Source organism: Suncus etruscus, chromosome X (genome assembly GCF_024139225.1).
Source record: "Suncus etruscus isolate mSunEtr1 chromosome X, mSunEtr1.pri.cur, whole genome shotgun sequence".
Classification (NCBI taxonomy): Eukaryota; Metazoa; Chordata; class Mammalia; order Eulipotyphla; family Soricidae; genus Suncus; species Suncus etruscus.
The window spans coordinates 18,073,573-18,095,573 of record NC_064868.1 but is presented as its reverse complement, the minus strand read 5'-3'; the positions used below and the strand labels follow the sequence as shown (position 1 = coordinate 18,095,573).

The 22,001-nt window shown below is 41.1% G+C and overlaps 1 non-coding gene across 1 annotated transcript; it reads right to left on the bottom strand.

Annotated features, from left to right (window-relative positions):
- Positions 1-4,208: 4,208 nt before the first annotated feature.
- LOC125999962 (U1 spliceosomal RNA) lies at positions 4,209-4,371 on the bottom strand. The gene has a single exon (XR_007492384.1). It is a non-coding gene; the product is annotated as a U1 spliceosomal RNA (small nuclear RNA).
- Between the last annotated feature and the right edge of the window lie 17,630 nt (positions 4,372-22,001).

Sequence of the window (22,001 nt, the reverse complement as noted above, 5' to 3'; positions counted from 1 at the left end):
ACCATGGAATAGTATGCACATACAGGGTCAAATACCCTTTTTGTTCACAGCCTTGTGCTTATGCTCAGCACTCCAACCGTCCAGTAAACGAAGCACAACACAATTTAAATTGTGTTGAATGGTTACTTCCGAATCTCAGCCTCTGCCAGTCAGGAGACACATTGAATTAGTGGTGGATATTTCTTTCAATTCTACCTTAAGTATAAAGCAATTTCTTTTTTTCCTTAAGTGTAAGATTGAACAGAGCTTTGGATCTTTGCACCTATGCTGCCGAAATTTACAACTTGATAATTTTTCAGCACCCACCAATAGCCTACAGATCTTGGATCCGGCATACATCCTTCGCCTAGAAGTGAATCAGGGTCTCCTAAATAACGTAACCACCGTTTTACCTCAATTGAGCCACCTAAATAGCCTTACTCTGAATTATATTCCCTTTACATTTTGTAATGGGAGGCACTTCAATAACTTCCTTACCTGGCTTGGACAGATGAACAACCTCAATGAGCTCAACTTATCTTTTTTCTGCATTAGAGATCAACTGCACAGAGTGCTCAGGTAACGGGGTGGGGAAAGGAAATAGCATATGCACAAATACTCCTTAGATCCAATTTTTTTCTACCTCAGCCTGTGAATTTTGGGAGCTTGAAACTTTCCTGACTAGAAAAAGGTGCCTGCCTTTTGATCAAAAAAATAAGCAGCTTAAAATAGGAAATGTTGCTCATTCATTTCTTCAGTTAGACATTCAGCCACATGCAGACACTGGCTATTACAAGTTTACTGCTACAATATTTTAAAATAGTTCTTCCTTGTTATATTGGAGTTTACAATCTTTTTGAGAGAGAACAGAGGGATTTAGATGCAAACATGTATTTTGTTGTTGTCCTGAAACACATCTGCATTAGTTGGTCACAATAGTTAACACTCCCAAATAACTTTATTACTGTAGTTTCCTCAAGGCTTAAACTTTGACTATAGACGTTGTCATCTGGGGACTAATGAAACAGAATTATTAGTGCTTTCTCAGACTTATCTTCACCAAATATAACAGAATCCACCATTGATTGTGTGGGGTATATAGTTTTTAACCATATTAAATTAATATTTAATTTAATTTAATATTAAATATAAATTAATATAGTTTTAACCATATTAAAGCTTAAGATATTGTGTCTCAGAATGGTAAAGTAGCCAACCCAAAGTCATAAAACTGTAAAGTCTTCCTGCAAAGCCATTTTTGGTAATATTTCTATTGGCAATGGTGTACAAATTATTTTACCTTAGAAACTCTAGTAGTTTTAACTTAGTGTTCACTGATCTGGTCCAATATTTCATTATGCTGGAATAATCATTCAATATTTCTTTACAGAATTTTGCGACCTCAGCTGGAGACATTGAGACTGTCTTGCTGTTACCTTTCTACCATGGTATGATTTTTCTATCCCAGAGCTCTCAGGTCTCCCACCTAAAGTTGCTGAATTTGAGTCACAACCAAATAAAATGGGAAGATTATGAGCCCGTAAAGACTCTGCTAGAGAGGATCTCTGGCACCCTTCAGTGTCTGGAGTTGAACAACTGCCAAATAACCGATTCTGCTCTTTCTTATATTCTTCCAGCCCTGAGCCACTGCTCATGCCTCAAAGTCTTTACTTTTAATAGCAATCTTATCACAATACCTGCACTAATGGACGTTCTGCAATATTTAATAGCCTTGACGGAGCTGAAGTGTGTGATTTTGCCTATCCCTATTGATTGCTATGAACAAAGGGATATTAATGGTATTTTGAACCAGGAGAAACTTTTAGCAGTGCATAACCAAGTGAAGTTTATGCTACAGGCAGCAGAGCGAGAAGACTTGTACTGGATCACTTTACTTCAGTCAATTTCACAACAAAGAGAATTGCATCACCACTGACATTTAGCTATCAACATGTTGTTGCTAGTCTGTACCACCAGTGGCTCATAGTTATATGTGGCTTAATTAACACAATTTGCAGTCCCAGGGTAAATAATTTGTTTATTTTCTAATTTTTTATTTTTACTATTTTTTTTACTTTTTAACTTGAAAATAGATGCTTATGATACTGTTAGTAATCATTACAAAGCCACACCCATCACCAATGTTTCATCTCCCTCCCTCAAGGACCTCAACACCTCTAATTTTCACACACACCTCCAACTGAATTGTGTAAATCAATTCTCGCATTACTGTTCCCTTTGGACTTTTATTGCTGTCTCGATGTACTTCTTTAATTCAGGATCAACATCTTAAAGAACTTGAAGCAAATGTTTGTACATAAGTAAATTACTATTAAAGAACTATGCTAAGATATGGAGCAATAATACAGTGGTAGGGCTCTTGTGTTTTACACAGCTAACACAGGTTTGATTCCTAGAACCAGATACAGTTATCTGAGTAATCTCTCTCTGAATGCACAACTAGAAGTATGCCCTGAACTCCACTGCATGTAGAAGGAAGCAAGAAAGGAAGGTATGGAGGAAGGAAAGGAGGAAAGAAAAGAGGAAGGAAGGAAGGGAGGAAAGGAAGGGAAGAAGAAAGGGAGGAAGTAAGGAAGGAAGGAAGAAAAGACAAATTTTGTATAATCCAAGCTATCCTGTTTATGCTCTTGGATAGTTGTTTTACCTAATATTGTTTAAATGTTACCTCCTAAAATAGGCTTTCTATTACCTATATTAGTCATTTTACTCTACTGCTGTTCTCTTAAGTTACCAGTTTCATTTTCTTCATGTTACATAGCATATTGGATGCCTTTGATTCCTATGTTTTTTCAGTAGAGCTGTATTGTTTAGTTAGGTACACACTAGGCACAGGTGCTTAGGAACACATGTGCCTGCTCTAAAAAGTCCTGTGATCTAAAGTTTAGTGCATAATGTCCCTCCAAGATTTACTAAGACACAAAGGATGGAGCACACCTGTATACTCATCAAAATGTCATTTTGAAAGGATAACCACTGTCAAAGCCATTAAAGAAAAACTATTTTGGTGGCAGGAGCAATAGCACTGCAGCATGGCATTTGTCTTGCAGGCAGCCTATCCAGTATGGATGGTAGTTTGAATCCCGGGGTCCCATATGGTCCCCCAAGTCAGGAGCGATTTCTGAGCACATAGCCAAGAGTGACCCCTGAGTGTCACCGGGTGTGGCCCAATCCCGCCCCCACCCAGCAGCACTTGGGTTACTCCTGCCTCTATGCTCAGAAATCGCTCCTGGCAGGCTTGGGGGACCATATGGGGTGCTGGGATTTGAACCACCGTTTGCAAGGCAAATGTCCTACCTCCATGCTACCTCTCTGGCCCCCCAAAATATTTTAATATATAATTTATCTGATAAAATAATTGCTATATTGTAAAGGCATGGTAAATAAAATTTCAAACACAGTGTTTGTTATTTTAAATGTTAGAAGGCTGCACTTTTAAGACGTAGAAAGAAGAGTGTCAGAATAAGCACATGTTTGTTTTATGTTGAAATGATGACATAGGCATTCTAAAGATTTGGCAAACAAATCATTTTTGTCTTGTGTATATCTTATAATGATAAACTATTTCAAAGCTAAGAACTAAGGATGTAACATTAGTTCTCAGTAAATTAGTCAATAGTTTGTTTTTATTTCCACTTTGTAACAACACACTGCATTTAAGACAAAAAATGTTAAAGTAATTAATATATAATTTGTTTATATTGTTTCTTTTCTATAATGTAACATGGCATTTGAATAATTTTTGTCAGGAAAAGGAATGTACAATTGGCTGTTTATATGTTACATTTTGAAGTAATACATTGTATTTCAAGAACTTACTAAAACACAAAATAGTATCCTTTACGCATTTTAATTATATATGTCAAATATTCTTTATACTTTAATTAAATAAAAGTTCTTTAAACTGAGTTCTCCTGTACCCTTTATCTGGTTCTTTTCTTCACTTTTTATTTGATTCATAATATTGGATTCCATACACTGAAGCATAAGTTACCTGCAAGTAGAAGCTATTTATCTTTAGCTTGTGAATCATATATTTTGATGTACATTCAAAATATTTTAAGGCGCCATGATTATTAAACATAACAGTCTTGTTTGTCATAATAGACTTATTAATCACTTGTTTTAGGCATACAGTATTCCATCATCAGTCCAAATAGCAGTGTGACCTTCCCTCCAGTAATGTCCCTTCTCCCAGCCTGACATTTTTGCAGGCATATGCTAATTTTTTATTCCCCACTACCACAAATTATGCAGTCGAGTTTTCCACATTTGGGGAAATCGCAGGGGTCAGCACATCCGGAGTGCAATGGATAAGTATGCCCTGGGGAAATCACCTTCGTGGTCATGGTATCTCCCCTGCCAAGTAAGTATGGCATATGCTCATTTATTTAATATTTCTTGCTCCATCAGAGCTTAAAGAAATGACAAATGGAATTATCAAAAAAAATCAAGAAAATTCAATTTGTTATAATTGCTGTTTCTGACCTATGTAAAAAATTTAAATAATTTAATACTACATAATGCCTATGCTCATCTAAACAAGTTTTCAACTTCAATATTAAGTATTATATTAAATTTTATTTAGTACTTAGATCTAATTGTAGTAATTACGCCTTCCTAGTCCTGACTATTTTTTAAATTCTGTGTTGCACTATAGAGATAATACACTGGGTAGGGCATTTGCCTTGCATGTGGCTGATCTGGGTTTGTCCCTTGTATTCCATGTTGTCACTTCAAGTGTGGCCAGGTGAGGCTCCTGAGTGGAGAACCGTAGTAACCCCTGAACACCAGGATATGACCCTAAAACAAAAAAAAAATCTTATACTAATACATCTTATAATTTAGATGATAGATATAATCTGCCAATATAAAATTTATTTAATAAAAGTAAAAAGTATTGGAGTTTTTGCCAGCATGGGGTTTGTGCCAAAGGCCAATTTAGCCTGGCCTACGAGGGTTGCGGGGCTTTGGTCACCCTAGCACCCTTCCACCTCCTTCCTCTGGAACTCCAGGGCTACCCCTGGGCCACACAGCCAGGGAGCCAGTGAGGTGAGTCCCCATGAGGAGCTTAGAGGTTACCCCAGACTTTCCCCATTTCCCATCAGGCTCCAGAGGGAGGTTTTGGGTGGGAGCTTTGACCTCTGGGCTTCCAGCTCTTGAAGGATCTCTCTCCTCCCTGGGAGCCCAGAGTTTTTACCAGCATGGGGTTTGGCGGGCCTCTGCCATGCTAAAGGCCTTTTTAGCCAGGCCTAGGAGGGGTGCGGGGCTTGGGTCACCCCAGCACCCTTCCACCTCAAATCTCCGGAATTTCAGGGCTACCCCTGAGCCACATAGCCAGGGAGCCAGTGAGGTGGGTTCTGATGAGGAGCTTAAAGGTTACCCCAGGCTTTCCCCATTTCCCACCTGGCTCTGAAGGGAGGGTTTGGGTGGGGGCTTTGAACCTCAGGGCTTCCAGCTCTTGAAGGATCTCTCCTTCCTGGGAGCCAGGAGTTTTTGCCAGCATGCCAAAGGCCCTTTTATCCTGGCTTCCCGCCCCTCCCCCAGCACTAGGGGGTGAAGGGCACAGGGAGGAGGGCTGGCAAATGTCTGGTTTATGGTTCTCTACCGAATCCTTTCTTGGTCTGGAGGCTAGCTCTAGCCAGCATGGGGTTTGGGGAGACCCAGGTGGAAGGCCTTCTCCCTAGCTTTGGTGTGTTGGGAGCCTTGGCAGGACCCCAGCTGTCCCATCTTCTTCCCCCGACCTCCAAGCCTTCCCCAGGTGCCAGCCCAGGCGGCCAGAAAAAGGTGGGTCTCTAGCTTAGGGGCTGCTCAGAATTGCAGGGTTGCACTAAGGCAGTCACTGGCAACTTCTCACAGGGCTCCATTTTCAAAGCCACGCAGGGGCTAGTGCCCCAGTGCGCACAGTGTATATTAGTTGTATTCCCTATCATTAAGGTATGTTATATATGTACAGAATGTCCATCTTGTATTCTCCCCTTTCCCACACCCCTACAACGCTCTTTTGTATTCCTTAACTCCCACACCCCCAGCCATCATTACCCCACATTTGCCCTTTTTAACTTCAGTACTGCACAGTCCAATTCACAGACCAAAGTGGTGCACTGGATTTAATACCCCCAACTATTTCAAAAGACATAAAAGGGATTTCCCCCACTTTTTGCTGTTCTTCTCTTTGTGAGCTGTTCAATAAGGAATTCTGGTAAAAGACTTCCTCAGTTTAATGCTTATGTTTGAACCAAGTCATGGGGATTGTTGGACTTGTTCTTGCGGCCCCCATTTGCGCCAATAACGCCACGTGGCATTATTCCTTTTTAGCATAGGAACATTAAAGTGGGAAAATACTATACATGTGAACAAGTTCTTACCTAATAGAGATAGGAACATACAAATCTTGTAGTGCAATGGGACCTTATAGCCTAACATTGACATAATGACCATTAAAATGTTGGGCACCTACAAAGCCTGGGTCTTGTCTGTGAGAAACTCCTCAGGAAAAATAAGCATGTTCCCTCCTTGAAGTTTTGGATAAAGTACCGCATTTTCCCCAATTTTTCATCCAATTAGGAAAATTGAACAGTAGCAATTTATAAATCAGACCTTTATTAGTGTAAGTTATTCACAGTCAAAGTTTGGGGATTAAAAAGGGAAATTGGCATTTAGAATTAGTCAAACTCTAAATCACAGTGACCCAAATAAAACACTGTTTTAGTCATTCTGATTTTAAAACAATTTATCTATCTTATTTCCAAAATTCAAAAATGTTTAAATATTAACATAACAATACATTGTTGTTGAGTTAAATAATTAACGATGGGGCGGGATGGCGATGGATGGAGGCCTTTGTGCTTAGGCCCCAGCCACGTGGCTTCATCCCCATTCAGCTGGCGGATTCCAGGCCCAGGTAATCGGCGTAATCAAGACTCACTCACACGCAGGCATTAGGAAGCATCAGCTTTATTCATGCCCTAGCCACCACAGGTGTGTGGCCTATGTCATAACCTTTCAAGCATACAATATTTTGCTAGCCCTGCATCTTATTTCCTAGCCATCTTCCCTTTGGGCTCCATGCTGGTCAAAGACCAAAACACAGAAACCCAGAAGCCAAAGCGCACAGCAGCGCAGAAAGGGCAAAGCGCCAAAAGGGCCCAATTCCCTTGGTTCAAGCCTTATTTAACATTTCCCAGACCCCTCCCAGGAATGGGAGGGGCTCGCAGGTAAAGTTACACCTACTATCCGGTTTCCAAGACTCCTCCCAGAAATGGGTGGGTCTAGGGTCTTAAATAGGTACACCCACACATTGTGAAACAAAATGTTACTAATTATAATGCCTGTTTAAAAATTAAGGTGATGTAGCTACAAGGGTAAAAAGAAAGGCACTGCAACTTAATTGCTCAAAAACCATTTCCACATAGCCTTCCATATATTCCCTTTCCTCAAGTGAAATTGCTTAAAAAGTATTGGCTAATCCTTTAAACTCTCTTTAAAATTTTGGAAGACTCTCTTATTTAGAGATTATCTGTCCTACTTTGAATTTAAGTTTGAAGTTGTTCTTTTCTACCATGCTATAAATGATAAATACTGAATATATGAATACATACTAAATATACATCAACATACATTTTCTTTCTGTTGTATGCCATTTCTTTTAAAAGGTATTTTTATTATATTCACTGTACTTCAGAAAGACTGCAATTTGGTTTTTAATTATGGATCACTAAGGCAGTTCAAAAATTTTAATTTACAAAGTAAACAATATTATGGATGTATTATCGATTTATAATTCTATAGATTTTAGGAATACAGATTTTGAGAAATACAGCTACATCTATGTCTCACTCAAGTTACACCCACCACCACACTATAAAATATATCACCTTTACACATTTTACCATCTTATTCTGCTAAAATAATGCAGAGAATAACTCAGCTCTTATTAAGTATTATGAATTTATTTCTTAGTGGATGTGAGTTACATTTCAATTGAATAAACAGTGCCACTTTCCATTAATTGCTTTTTATAAATAATGGAGTGTACTTTATATGTTTTTTAAATATTTTACTTTGGGATGTTTTGGGGCCTCATCTGAGATTTCAGGAGGACCAGGTGATGCTAGACATTAAATGAGGCCAGTGCATGCCAAGTAAACACCTGAACTGTACTGTCTGTGGCCAAATAATTTTCTTTTAAAGTTCTTTCAAAATATTATTTTGAGAGAACAGAGCTATTACATAATGTAAGTCACTGGTCTTGATCAGATCAATTCCAGTTCTATCTTGCAGACATTTTATAATGTCCCCAAGTGCCACCAGGAGTGATACCTGAGCACAGAACCAGGTGTAAACTCAGAGCACAGGTGGATGAGTCCCACGGAATTAGCACTAATGAATATTCTAATTATAAAAAAGTTAAATAAATAATACTAAAATCATTTATCCAGTTTTAAGTGACATCAAATGTTAAATTGTATATAAGTTGAAAATTTTAATAATAAGAAACATGATAAAAATGTATGAAATCAAGGATACAACGTATTTGTAAATAATCTACAGACTTTTAAAATACTTAAAGTTTCGACACAGGGACCTGCGACTGGCTGCAGGGAAGGCTTTTTAGATACAAAGGGTGGACAAACTAAGATGGGATCTGTGACGTACAGAGTTATATTACAGGCCCTACTCATCAAACACATTCAAGCAAACTAGCATTCCCTTGCTATTTTCTCCTCTCTTCTCACTACTTTTTTTCTTTTTTTTTCTTTTCTTTTCTTTTTTCTTTTCTCTTCTCCCTTTCTTTCTAATGTATTTCTCTTTTCTTCTTCCCTACCCCTTCCATATACTTTCCCCTTTCTTCCCCTTTGGAAATCCAACTATCCCTTCACCCCTCAATCCCATCCTGACTTCCCAACATATTAAAACTCTTCACCCTTAGTTCTTAATCCATTAGGCATCAAGACTGACCTCCTACCCCAACGAACCAGTACCCAGCACCCAAGCGAAGGTACACCCAGTCAAACCCACACCTCCCCCCCACAAGAAAAGGCAACCAACTCCCCTGCGGACTCATGCTGCACGGCCCTCCCTACCAAATCCCCCTTCCGTGGACTGTTACTTGAAACTGGACTTAGCTCTAAAAGTATCCCCAATGCAAGAACTCTCACAAGACCTCCCTGCCGCAAATCCTTTGCCAATCTCAAGAAGGTCAGGGGGAGTGATGGATGGTGCCTGGGAACCCACACACGACAAGAAAATCCCAAAAGACAATGGGGAAACATATACTTCCAACATAAGTATAAGATGGGTATTGCACCACCTCTTTACATGCTTTTCCCCAAAAGTAAGGTAGTCTCATGCATCACATGGTTCCTTTAATTTGTTAATTCATTTTTCTAAATGTTTGTTCTACATATACATATGTGAGCACATATACTTTTAGTCCTAATTTTATCTTGTTTGGATGTGTGACCTGTTTCTGTTTTTTACTCTGTCCACCCCCAAATGCACTGACAATATAAAGTAGCATCATTTCTCCCTGCAAAGGCACATTAAAAAAAGGGGAAATCTTAATATAAAAAAGAACTCTTATCTACTAGAGATAAGAACTCATACTTGTTTACAATTCAGGGATATCTCCTACCTTGAAAATATGTCATGTGGAACCAACTTAGGCCTCAGGTGATTAGACACCATCAGTCCAGCCCTGAACCCTGGATCCCAGACACAGAATCAACACAGTTGTTCACAACAGCTACAGGAAACAAATCCCATCCGGGACATCCTTAATACTGCTGGGCCACCAACAAGTGCCAGCTCTAATATGATATCCTGACAACAAAGAAAATGGGAACAAATTGACCTAAGAACAGGTTATCCTACATCACCCAGCTAATGATAAGACAAACTCAGAGGACTTGTCACCCTTTGGTCAGCCCAAAAGCCAACATCGAGATTTACAGATGACTGGCTGCTAGAAACATGACTGGTCTGAATATATCTTGAGACCAATAAAAAAGCCCTAGTCTAGGGTTTGAACTATGACCCACACAACAACCATGATCCCCAGTTCCAAAGGTCCAGCAGAGACAATTGCAAGGGATTGGGGCTTCTGGAAACAAAATGAAAGACGCTATCCTAGGTTCCATCCTAGGATCAGTGCAAAGACCAAGACCACCAACCACAGAAGATGGATTAAAATGACACTGAGGGAACAGAACTTCTAGAACCACAAAGGAAGATTCATCGTAAGTCCCACTCCTGAACCTGTACAGATACTGAGATCTATACATACAGAGGTCTTATTTCATCACCCAGGACAGAGAAGTTTTCCAAACACCATGAAAGCACCACCGGTAGAGTAAATGAACCTGAATGGAGTCTATAGTTAATTCCATGACAATATACCCCAAGGGTGGAGAAACGCCATAGCGCTAAGGCCAAGTAAATTCCTTTTTGAATGACCCCAATACTTACTGTGCCAGTGCAGGAGGGAAAAAAAGGCAAAAAGCACAAAAAATTTTTATCTTTTATATATTATGTTTTCCTCATTTATTTTTATTTTTTTATTTTTATTTACCTATATACTTTTTGTCGATTTCTTTGTTTTGGTGTGGTTATTGAAGTTGTTGTCCCCATTTATATTTATATTGGATTTTTTTCTTCATTTCTTTTCTTTGTTTAGGTGCTCTGCCATGTCTTTTCACTCAAGACCATGGCTTTTTTTTGTGGTGCCTATCATTATCACTGGAATGCTCACAGGATATTTGACACTAATTTTGTACTGTTGGGGTTTTTCACCTTCTTTTTCTCCTTCATTTCTTAAATCGAAGATGAGAGCTTCTAGAACAATTCCCCCATTCGGCATATTAGACTTTTACCCCAGTTTATTACTTTTCTCTTCTTCAAATAAAACCACATAACTTGAACTTGAATGTAGTCTTTCCTCCCAGTTAGATGGGGAAATAAGGGAGGCACCAAGACCAAGACTATTAAGTAGTAAGCTAGGTACAGAGAGGACCAGATATTCTCGCAGCCCTGGGGGTGAGGGAGGAGGATATGGGAGGTAGGACAAACACGGAGGTGTAGGGAGGACAAATCGGTGATGGGAACCCCCCTGATTTTATGTAAATGTGAACCTAAAATATTATTGTCAACAATATGTAAACCACTACTATCAAAATAAAAATTATATTAAAAATACTTAAAGTTTCCAAGCTGTCAAGCTATGTCCCTTTGTCTATTTTGGGTTTCATTCAGCGTACTACTTTGTTTGGGGCCGATATTTCTCTGCAGTCTCATAGAAGTTGACAGATCTTGAACATCACAGGGTCTCTACAGGCAACCTTGAAGATAGCATTCAAGTATTTTTATGGGAGGAACTTTGGGATTTTCTCATATGATTCTTAGAATTAAAATTATAGAATTGAATAAGGATAGTTTTTTATTATCTTCACCCTCTCTCCACTTGATCCAGTGGTGAGGGAAGGATTTCCTGCCTAGGAGTCTGGAGGTGGTTAAAACATCGCACTTCACCTTGGGTAGAAAAGGTCCACAGCAGCTTTTTAGTAATATTAGTTCACATTCTGAGATAGTGACATGGGTAGAGCCTCACAGGTATTGTGTTATGGAAGTTAAAACAGGACTTTGCCCTGTTTAATGCTTAAGAAGAACCCTTCCTTTTGTATCTATAACCTTAACACTCTAGTGTATTCTTTTCTGCCCTCCTCCTCCTAAAAACTTTAACATGCACTATTATGACAAGAAAATGTATATAGCTGGTCATATATTATGACAAGAAATTTATAGATCTGAATGAAGTCAGTAAGAAAGAAAGAGATAGATACAGAATATTTTCCCTCATATGTGGTACTTAAAGACATACAGCAAGGTAGCACAAAGAGTCAAAGGAAGCACAAGCAAAGAACTGAGCTACACAATTTAGTAATTGTGTGTGTGGAGGGGTAATTGTGTCCTTGGAGAAGGGATCTGGTTACATTAGGGATAGGTATAGTGTTGGAATTGTGTGTATGACAAACCCTCATTAACCATACTGCACATCACAACTTACAAATCTGGAGATCAAATTGAAAAAAGTTTTATTTGAATTCCATTTGTTCAATGCCTCTTTTCTATCACTTTTATTGCACCTTTTCTCTTATCCATAGAACTCCTCTGTACTTTAGTATTTCCACCTTACCATAGCATTGATAAAATAATGTATATGAAATGCTCAATATCATTGATGTTGATAGTATTATTTCTTATTATCCTAAATGAAAATCCAACTCATATTTTAAAATTGACTTGTGCTTGGATAACAATGTATATAGAGCCGTAATAAACATTTACCTCTATAATAATGTGTTCTGATTAAAAAGATTAATGTGTCCAAGTGCTCATATGTTAAAAATTAAAAAAAAAAACAGAAAATAGGGGTCAGAGACAGCATGGAGGTAAGGCATTTCTCTTTCATACAGAAGGATGGTGGTTCAAATCCCAGCAGCCCATATGGTCCCCCGTGCCTGCCAGGGGTGATTTCTGAGCATTGAGCCAGGAGTAAGCGCTGAGCGCTGCCGGGTGTGACCCAAAAACAAAACAAAACAAAACAGAAAATAGAAAGGCATAATTAATACACAAGCTAATAGACATATACCCAGAGTTTATTATAAATACAGCATAACATGCAACATGGGTGGAACTAGAAGATATTATACTAAATGAAGTAAAGCAGAGGAAGAAGGATAAATATAAGATGATAACACTTGTATGTGCTGTTTAGAATAACTGTATGGAGAAATGCAATGGATTGAATTGATATTGTCTAGAACACTATAGGCCCCAGAGTATAGGAGAAGAAAAGACATTGAATGGAAGATGAGAAAGACACATAGGAAATGACTGGAGGCAGAGACTAAGAAGTTTCACGTGCATTGGTGGTGGTAAGAAGGACAAAGATAAATATGAAAACCAGTTTTACAAACAGTGGTGGCGAGATTGTTCATGGAACACTGTATGTCTAAAACTCAAAAACAAATAAATTTGTAAATCACAATGGCTCAAATAAAAATAAGAAAAGAAATGCAGCATGAAATATATGTTTGAAAAGTGAAACCAAAAGAAAACATTCATACCATTCTTTTGATGAAAAAAAGCCCATTTTCTCAGACCATAAAACAATAAATATAAAAGTGATTTATATATTTTCTCATTGGGGTATATTTATTTATTATTTTAATATATCTGTAGTTATGAATCATGATTACAAACATGTTTGTAGTTGGGTTTCATTTATAAAAAAGAATACTCCCCTTCACCAGGGCAACATTTCCACCACCAATGCTCCCATCTCTCTCTTCATCCAACCCCTGACTATATTCGATACAAGCATTCTGTTTCTCTAACTAATATTGTCATGACATTTTTTAGTGTCGTTACTTCTCAAATTGTACTCTTCACTCTTTGTGGTAAGCTTCATATAGTGGGCTGATCCTGGTAGCCCTCATATTTATGATCTCTGTCTTTAATTTTTCTTAAATCCCACAAATGAGTGAGACTATTCTGTGTCTATCTCTCTCCCTATGACTTATTTTACTCAGCATAATAATCTTCATGTCCATCCATGTACAGGAAAAATTCATGACATCTCTCCTGATGGCTGCATAGAATTCCATTCTGTATATGCACCAGTTTCTTTAGCATCTTGGTTGGTTCCAGATTCTGCGTATTGTAAATAGCATTACAATAAATATAGGTGTGATGAAGGCATTTTTGTATTGTATTTTTGTGTTCCTAGGGTAGATCCCTAAGAATGGTATAGCTGGATCATATGGGAGCTCAAGTTTTAGTTTTTTAAGGAATCTCCACATTGTTTTCAGAAAGTCAAGACTAGACAGCATTCCCACCAGCAGCCAATGAGAGTTCTTTCTCCCTACATCCCTGCCAGCACTCATTGTTTTTGTTTTTAGTGACGTGTGCAAGTTTCTGTGGCATGAGATGGTACCTGATTGTTGTTTTGATTTGCATCTCCTAAATGTTGCTTTAGATATTTGTAAGTGTTTATTTATCCAAATTAATTTTAGTAGTGTTTGATCCACTTCTTGGAAGAATGTCATAGGTATTCTTAGAGGAATTCCACTAAATTTTTACAGTGCTCTTGGGAATATAACCATTTTAATGAGGTTATTCCTCCCAATTAATTAACAGGATATATGTCTCCATTAGCTTGTGTCCTCTATTATTTCTAGAAGCTGTGCTTGGTAGTTTTTTGTAGAGCTTCACCTCTTTAGTTGATTCCAAGTATTGAGTTTTTATGGCACTATGGTGAATGGGACTGTTTTTTTTTTTTTAAGTTCTTTTATTCTCTAACATTATTTGTGTATAAAAAGGCCATTGATTTTTGCATGTTAATTTTGTAGCCTGCAAAGCACATGGCAGATATCAGGATCTGCCATTTATGGGCAGGAACATCTCACCTCTGTGGTCCTGCCCTCAGGAGTTGTTCTGGGCAGAGTGGTTCACAGCCTAGCACATAGCACAGCAGAGGCAGTTCAAAATGTCTCCCCTATTAAAGTGATTCATAAACAGAAACACACTGAACAACCAGTGGGTCAGAAAGGAAATAAAAAATTTCCTGTAACAGAGAACTCTTGGGTTATACTGCCATAAAAATGGTTTTCCCCTGTAAGGGCATAGAAATCTGTTCAAAAAGAATCCTTGGCAACTCATTTAGAGGCAGTTGCTTCTAAACAAGGCATTTCTCTCTTGGTGTTTTCTCCTGGCTGTTTCTTCCAAGTTGTATGCATTTCTCTGATGGCTTTGATAGAAACACTGTTGACTGGATTAGTGATTTCTGCTACCCTATAGCTCCTCCTGTCTTCCTATTCTCCGGATTTTCTCTCCTACTGAAGCCTTGCTTTGATCAAGACCATGGTTCTCTCACTTCTTCTCTCTGCCCAATTGTTAGCTGAACCGGTGTCCCTACCCTGTCTGTTCCCTATTAAATCTGGTTTACAGAAAACATTTTCCTTGTGCCTGCTTAACCTCAGCAGAAAGCAACCATTTGCAGAGAATGAAGACACTACATTTCAGAATTTCTGGGACACATCAAAATTTGTAGTAAGTGGGATATTTATAAGATTTAAGAAATGCTCAGGGAGGAAAAAGGCTCTCCCCAACTCCACCTTGCTCAAGAAGGCAGTTCTGGGTGGGGGCTGGTGAACTTCCAGACTTCCTGCTCAATAAAGAACTCTTTATGGGAGCCATATAATTTGCCAGCATGAGGAATGGCAGACCTTCATGCCAAAGGCCTTTATTTTTAATCAAGGTTAGGGAGGCTGCAGGGCTTGGGCCACCCCAACAGCCTTCCCATCTCCTTCCTTCAAAACTCCAGGGCTATCCCTGGGCACACTCCCAGGGGATCATAGAGGTGTATGCCAGGGAGGAGTGTAAAGGGAACTCCAGGCATTCTCCAAACCCCACCGTGCTCAATAGAAAGGGTCTGAGTGGGGTCTGTTGAACTTCGGGGCTTCCAGCTCATTAAGGAACTGTTTCCTCTTCTGGGAGACAGAGCTTTTGCAATCTTGGGGCATGGCAGGCCTCAAGACTAAGGCCATATTCCAAGCTAATGGGGACTACTGAGTTGAGGCCACCTCAATAGCCTTTAATCTCCTTCCTCCCAGATTCCGGGGTTATCCCTGGGCACATACTCAGGTGGGCATCGAGGTGGGTACAGAGGAAAAGTTTAAAGGGGACTCCAGGTGCTCCCCAACCAACACCTTGCTCAGGAGAGGGGGTCTGGGTGGGGGCTGGTGGGCTTTTGGGCTTCCAGCTCAATAAGGAACTCTACTCTCCTGGGAGCCAGAGATTTTTCCAGCATAAGGAATGGCAGGCCTCCATGCTAAAGGCCTTTGTATCAGGGTTAGAGTGGTTGTGGGGCTTGTGCCACCCCAACAGCCTTCCATTATCTTCCTCAAAGACTCCATAGGTATCCCTGGGGGTATGCCCAGGGGCCATCGAGGTGGGTGCTGGGGAGGTGTCTAAAGGGGACCCAGGCTTACCCAAACCCCCACCCTGCTCAAGAGGGCAGGTCTAGGTGGTGGCTGGTAAACTTCCAGGCTTCCACCTCATTAAGCAACACTTTCTACTCCTGGGGACCAGAGATTTTGCCTGCATGGAGAATGGAGGACTCCATGTCAAAGGCCTTTTTACCAAGCTTAGGGGGACTGCAGGTCTTGGGCCACCCCAACAGCCTTCCAGCTGCTTCCTCCCCGACTCCAAGGCTATCCCTGGGTGCACATCCAGGGGGCCATTGAGGTGGGTGTTGAGGAAGAGTGTTAAGGGGACCTCAGGCATTCCCCAACCCCCACACTGCTCAAGAGGTGGGTCTTGTTAGGGGCTGTTGAACTTTTGGGCTTAGAGCTCATTAAAAACTCTTTCCTCCTCTGGGAGCAGGGAGCTTTTGACAGCATAGGGAATAGCAGGCCTCCATGCCAAAGGACTTTTTTTTTAGCAAGGCTACAGGTGATGCAGTGCTTGGACCACCCCAACAGCCTTCCACCTTCTTCCTCCCGGAATTCAGGGGTATCCAAGAGAGCAGCTCTGGGTGGAGGCTGTCCAACTTCTGGGCTTCCAGCTCATTAAGAAACTCTCTCCTCTTCTGGGAGCTGGTAGCATTTGCTAGCATGGGGAATGGCAGGCCTCCATGTCATTGACCTTTTTTTTTTTACGAAGCTTAGGTGAGCTGCGGGGCTTGGAACACCCCAATAGCCTTCCATCTCCTTCCTTTTGGACTCCAGGTCTATCCCTGCGCATGTGCCCAGGGGGCCATCAAGGTGGCTGCATAATAAATTCCGTGTACATCCATGTATAGGAAAATTTCATGGATTCATCTCTCCTGACAGCTGCATAATATTCCATTGTGTATATGTACCACAGTTTCTGTAGCCATTCGTCTGTTGAAGGGCATCTTGGTTGTTTCCATAGTCTTGCTAGGGTAAATAGTGCTGCAATGAATATAAGTGTAAAGACGGGGTTTTTGTATTGTATGTTTGTGTTCCTAGGGTATATTCCTAGGAGTGGTATAGCTGTTTACTCTCATTCTTTGTGATGTATGCCATTCTCTGTAGTGTGAGGTGGTACTTCATCTTTGTTTTGATTTCATCTTCCTAATGATTAGTGATGTGGAACATTTTTTCATGGCTCTTTTGGCCATTTGTATTTTTTCATTGTCAAAGTGTCTGTTCATTTCTTCTCCCCAATTTTGATGAGATTAGATTTTTTTTTTTTGTGTAAAGTTCTGTCAGTGCCTTGTATATTTGGGAGATTAGCCCCTTATCTGATGGGTATTGGGTGAATAGTTTCTCCCACTCAGTGGGTAGCTCTTGAATCCTGGGCACTATTTCCTTTGAGGTGCAGAAGCTTCTCAGCTTAATATATTCCCATCTGTTAATTTCTGCATTCACTTGTTTGGAGAGTGCAGTTTCCTCCTTGAAGATGTCTGTAGTCTCAATGTCCTGGAGTGTTCTGTCTATGTGTTGTTCTATATATCTTATGGTTTGGGGTCTGATATCGAGGTCTTTAATCCATTTGGATTTTACCTTCATACATGATGTTAGCTGGGGGTCTAAGTTCAATTATTTGCAAGTGGCTAGCCAGTTGTGCCAACACCACTTGTTGAAGAGGCTTTCCCTGCTCCATTTAGGATTTCCTGCTCCTTTATCAAAAATTAGGTGATTGTAAGTCTGGGGAACATTTTCTGAGTATTCAAGCCTATTCAACTGATCTGAGGGCCTGACCTTATTGCAATACCATGCTGTTTTGATAACTATTGCTTTGTAGTACAGTTTAAAGTTGGGGGAAGTAATTCCTCCCATATTCATTTTCCCGATGATTGCTTTAGCTTTTCTAGGGTGTTTATTGTGACTATGAGGGTCACCCAGTCAGGCTTTCCTGTGGATTTGAGACACTCAAGAGCCTGGAGGAGTACAGAGGCTGCAGGGCACTCAGTCCTTCACCCAGTGCCCTGGCCAGGCTATGGGGGACAGGCTGGCACGGGACCCAGATGTGTACCCAAGTCTCTGCTGCCCGTAAAGCCAAGTGTCAGCTCTCAGGAAGCCAGGCCTCTTCAGCTGGGGTGTTCCTGCCTGGCATAGTGCCCGCCTGCCCCACCCTTGAACCTCAGGGCACAATGCTAGAGAATGTCAATGTGAATTTTGCAGGTGTGTGTCTATATGTCCTTGTATGTGTATGTTTCTGTCTATGTGAGCTCTGTGTTTCTGTGTCTTTGTATCTCTCTGTGTTTGTGTGTGTCTGTGTTTCAGTACCTGTGTTTCTTTTTCTAATTTTTCGAATTTGCTTTACTATCTGTGTTTCTGTGTAGACACACTTGTGTATCTGTGTCTGTGTTTGTATGTGTCTGCACCCATGTTTCTGTGTATGTGAATTTATGTATGGTTTTGTGTCTGTGTTATTCTGTTCTGTGTTTGTATGTGTTTCTGTGTGTCTCCGTGTTTGTGTGCTTCTGTGTCTCTGTGTTTGTGTCTGTGTTATTCTGTTCTGTGTTTGTATGTGTTTCTGTGTGTCTCCGTGTTTGTGTGCTTCTGTGTCTCTGTGATTGTGTCTGTATGTGTCTGCACCTGTGTTTCTGTGTGTGTCTGTGTGTGTGACTGTGTGTTTGTGTGTTGGCCAATGTGTCTGTGCTTTTCTGTGTCTGTGTGTTTTTCTTGGTGTCTGCATATATCTGCATGAGTGTGTTTTGTGTGTTTCTCTGTGTGTATCTGTTTCTTGTGTGTCTGTGTGTGACTGCATGAGTGAATTTATGTGTCTCTGTGTGTTTTGTGTGTTTCTCTGTGTGCCTGTGTTTGTAAGTCTATGTGTGTTTATCTCTGTCTGTGTGTGTCTCTGTGTCCATGTGTGCCATTCGGGGCCCACCATTGGGACCCCCTTAGAAGATGGATGTCCTGGGAGACAGAATTGGGCGCCCTAATCGAGTTCACCTCTCCCCCTTATAAAACAGGAAAGGACTGATAAGCATTCTGATGCATAACTGTGGAATGCCCAAGGATGCTCCCCAAAACTTCAGCTGGCACCACTGCCAGGGGTCCCCATTGGTTTCCCCTCCCTTTCAAGCACTCCCACAGACTTGTTACACCCCAACTTTTTATCTGTCTCCCCACGAGAGATCACTTTCTTGCTCCCTGCATACCTGAGATGCAGGTCTGCCCTGTTCTTGGCTGTGCAGGGTCTTGGGGTGCAGAGACCTAATTAAAGGTAGCAGAGTGGAACTCTGCTGGAACTCTGATGCCAGCACCTATCTCTGACTGACTCCTGTGCTGTACTGCATTTGTGGCCTGATTTAATCCTGTGTGTGGCTTCATATGTGGATGGCTAGCCTTCCTGGGAGGTGAGTTGATAAGCCCAGAAAGGGGGAAGCTGCTGAACTCTGCTGGAACTCTGATGCCAACACCTATCTCTGACTGTCTCCTGTGCTTTGCTGCATACTCGGCCTGATTTAATCCTGTGTGTGGCTTCATCTGCAGATGGCTAGCCTTCCCTGGAGGTGAATTAATATGCCCAAAAAGGGAGAAGCCTATCATAAAGCCAATTACATAGAACTTTGTGACCTAGGGATCCCTAAACTTTGTATGACAACAGAGATCCTGGACATGTGACCTCCTGGATGGACTCAGGACTATTTAACTTAAGGACCTCAGACATATATAAAATCAGGAACCCTGGAACTCTGACCTCAGTGAGCCTGGACTTTTGCAAGCTCAAAAGCCTTATACCTGTATGACTGAAGAGGCCAAGATCTGTATGAATTCAGAGACCTATGTGAACTCAGATATTCTGTATTGTGTGACTTCAGGACCTAGACATGAGTGACTTTAGGGTCCCTATACTGTTTGAATCTGAGAGTCTCTGGGCCTGTGTGTAAACTGAGCTCAGGGGCCCTGTACCTGTGTGACCTCAGGGACTTTGATACTGTGTTTACTTAGAAAACCTGAACTTGTGTGACATCAGGGATCATGCTCTTGTGCGATCTCAGGGACCATGGTCTTGTTTCACCTCAGGGACCTGGACCTGTGAGACCTGTGAACTGAGTGATGTTGAACCTGAGTGACCTCATGGATTCTCAGTATGTGTGATTTAAGGGACGTTGGACCTGCAGAAACTCAGGGACCATATTTCTGTCAAGTTTCGAGCAAGTGGACCTGTATGACTCATGGACCCAGGACCCATGTGATTTCCAGGAACCAAACATGTATGACTTCAGGGGGCCTGGACCTACATGAAAGCAAGGACACTGTCTGAGTGCTTTCAGGGTCTGGAAATGTTTAATATTAGAGCCCTGAGGTGTGAACCTCAGGGACCCTAGGCCTGTGTGTAAACTGAATTGAAAGTCCCTTTACCTTTACCTGTGTGTTACCTGACTTTATGGGCCTTGGACCTCTGTCAGCTCAGGGGCCCTAGATGTATGTGAATTCAGTGATGAATTCAGTGAATTCAGTCCCTATTGTTACATATGAAAAAGCATTTCCATAAGATTGTTATCTCTGCCTCTTTGTCCCTCCTTTACGTTCCAGTGGGGGCACTGCTGAGAGTCTAATAAATAGTTTGGGAGCTAGGTACTCTGGGTCTTCGGGTAGAGTTTACTGGCTGACTCCAGGTGTTTTTGGGGAGCTGGTAGTAGGGTTACAAAGGACTCTAAACCCAACCTTCTTACCCCTTTACCCTCCTGTCTGTGTGGATTATTTGCTGCAGATAAATATTACCAAGATCTCTCCCACAATGGGATAAGGGAATGGGAATCAATTTTCATTCTGGGAGCTCTTTGAGGATACACTGATAACCAATCAAGGGGAAAATGGGACCCAACACCCATGACTTCAGGGACCCATGTGAACTCTGGGAACTAGAACTGTGTCTCCTCAGGGACTCAATGTTAGGTTCACGGGATATAACAGGACCAGTATTGAGTCAAAAACCAACTTTGATTATGTAGAATGCAAAAGGAAGTTTATTCAGCTATAGCTGGACCCAGTCTCATGAAAGAAGACCAAGGCCCTGCATGAAACTAATAGGCAGCTTCTGTAGGGTGAGCAGGCTTTAGCAGGATAAGCATTTCATTGATTAATACAAAAAGTTGAAGTTTCTCACAGTTCTAACTTCTACCCCCCAACACCCTTATCGGGTCTTTACCATTTAGGCTAAAAAAAAACATAATATTTTCTTGGGGGGTGGGGAGGAGTCACACCCAGCAGTGCTCAGGGATCACTCCTGGCTCTATGCTCAGAAATTGCAGCTGGCAGGCACAGGGGACCATATGGAACACGGGGATTCAAACCACCGTCCTTCTGCATGAAAGGCAAATGCCTTATCTCCATGCTATCTCTCCAGCCCCAGGAATGGTTTTTTTTAACAAGGAGGGCATGACCACTTTAGGTTATAAGCTGTCATCTTCTTTTCTCTGCATTTGGCCTGGGAATGCAAGTATATAGGAAGGGAGAAAGAATGGGTGAGTAACCTTTCAGCGGCTACTGGCTTTTTGCTCTTTAAGGTGAATTATAGTTTCAGGATCTGTCTAACACCAGGATCTTTGTAAACTGAGAGATATTGGAACTGTTGCCATTAGGTTCTGGGACCTGTGTGATCTCAGGGAGCCTGGACCCATGTGACTTCAGGGACGCTGTGTCTCTGCGCCATTAAGGGTCTGAATTTCTGTGACCTCTTGGACCCTGGACCCCTGTGGCCTCAGAAAACATAAACTTTGTGACATCAGTTTCCCTAGACCTCTGTGATCTCATGGACCCTGGATCTATAGACGTTACTTCACAGACCTAGACTTTTGTGACCCCAGGAAACTTAAGCTGTGTGTAAAATGACTTCTCAGGCAGTGAGAAATGGCCTGTGCCTGTGTGAACTCTGGGACCCTGTACCTCTCTGACTTTATTTACTCTAGATAAGTGTGACTGCAGGTCTCTGGGCCTCTGTGACTTAAGGCATCCTGT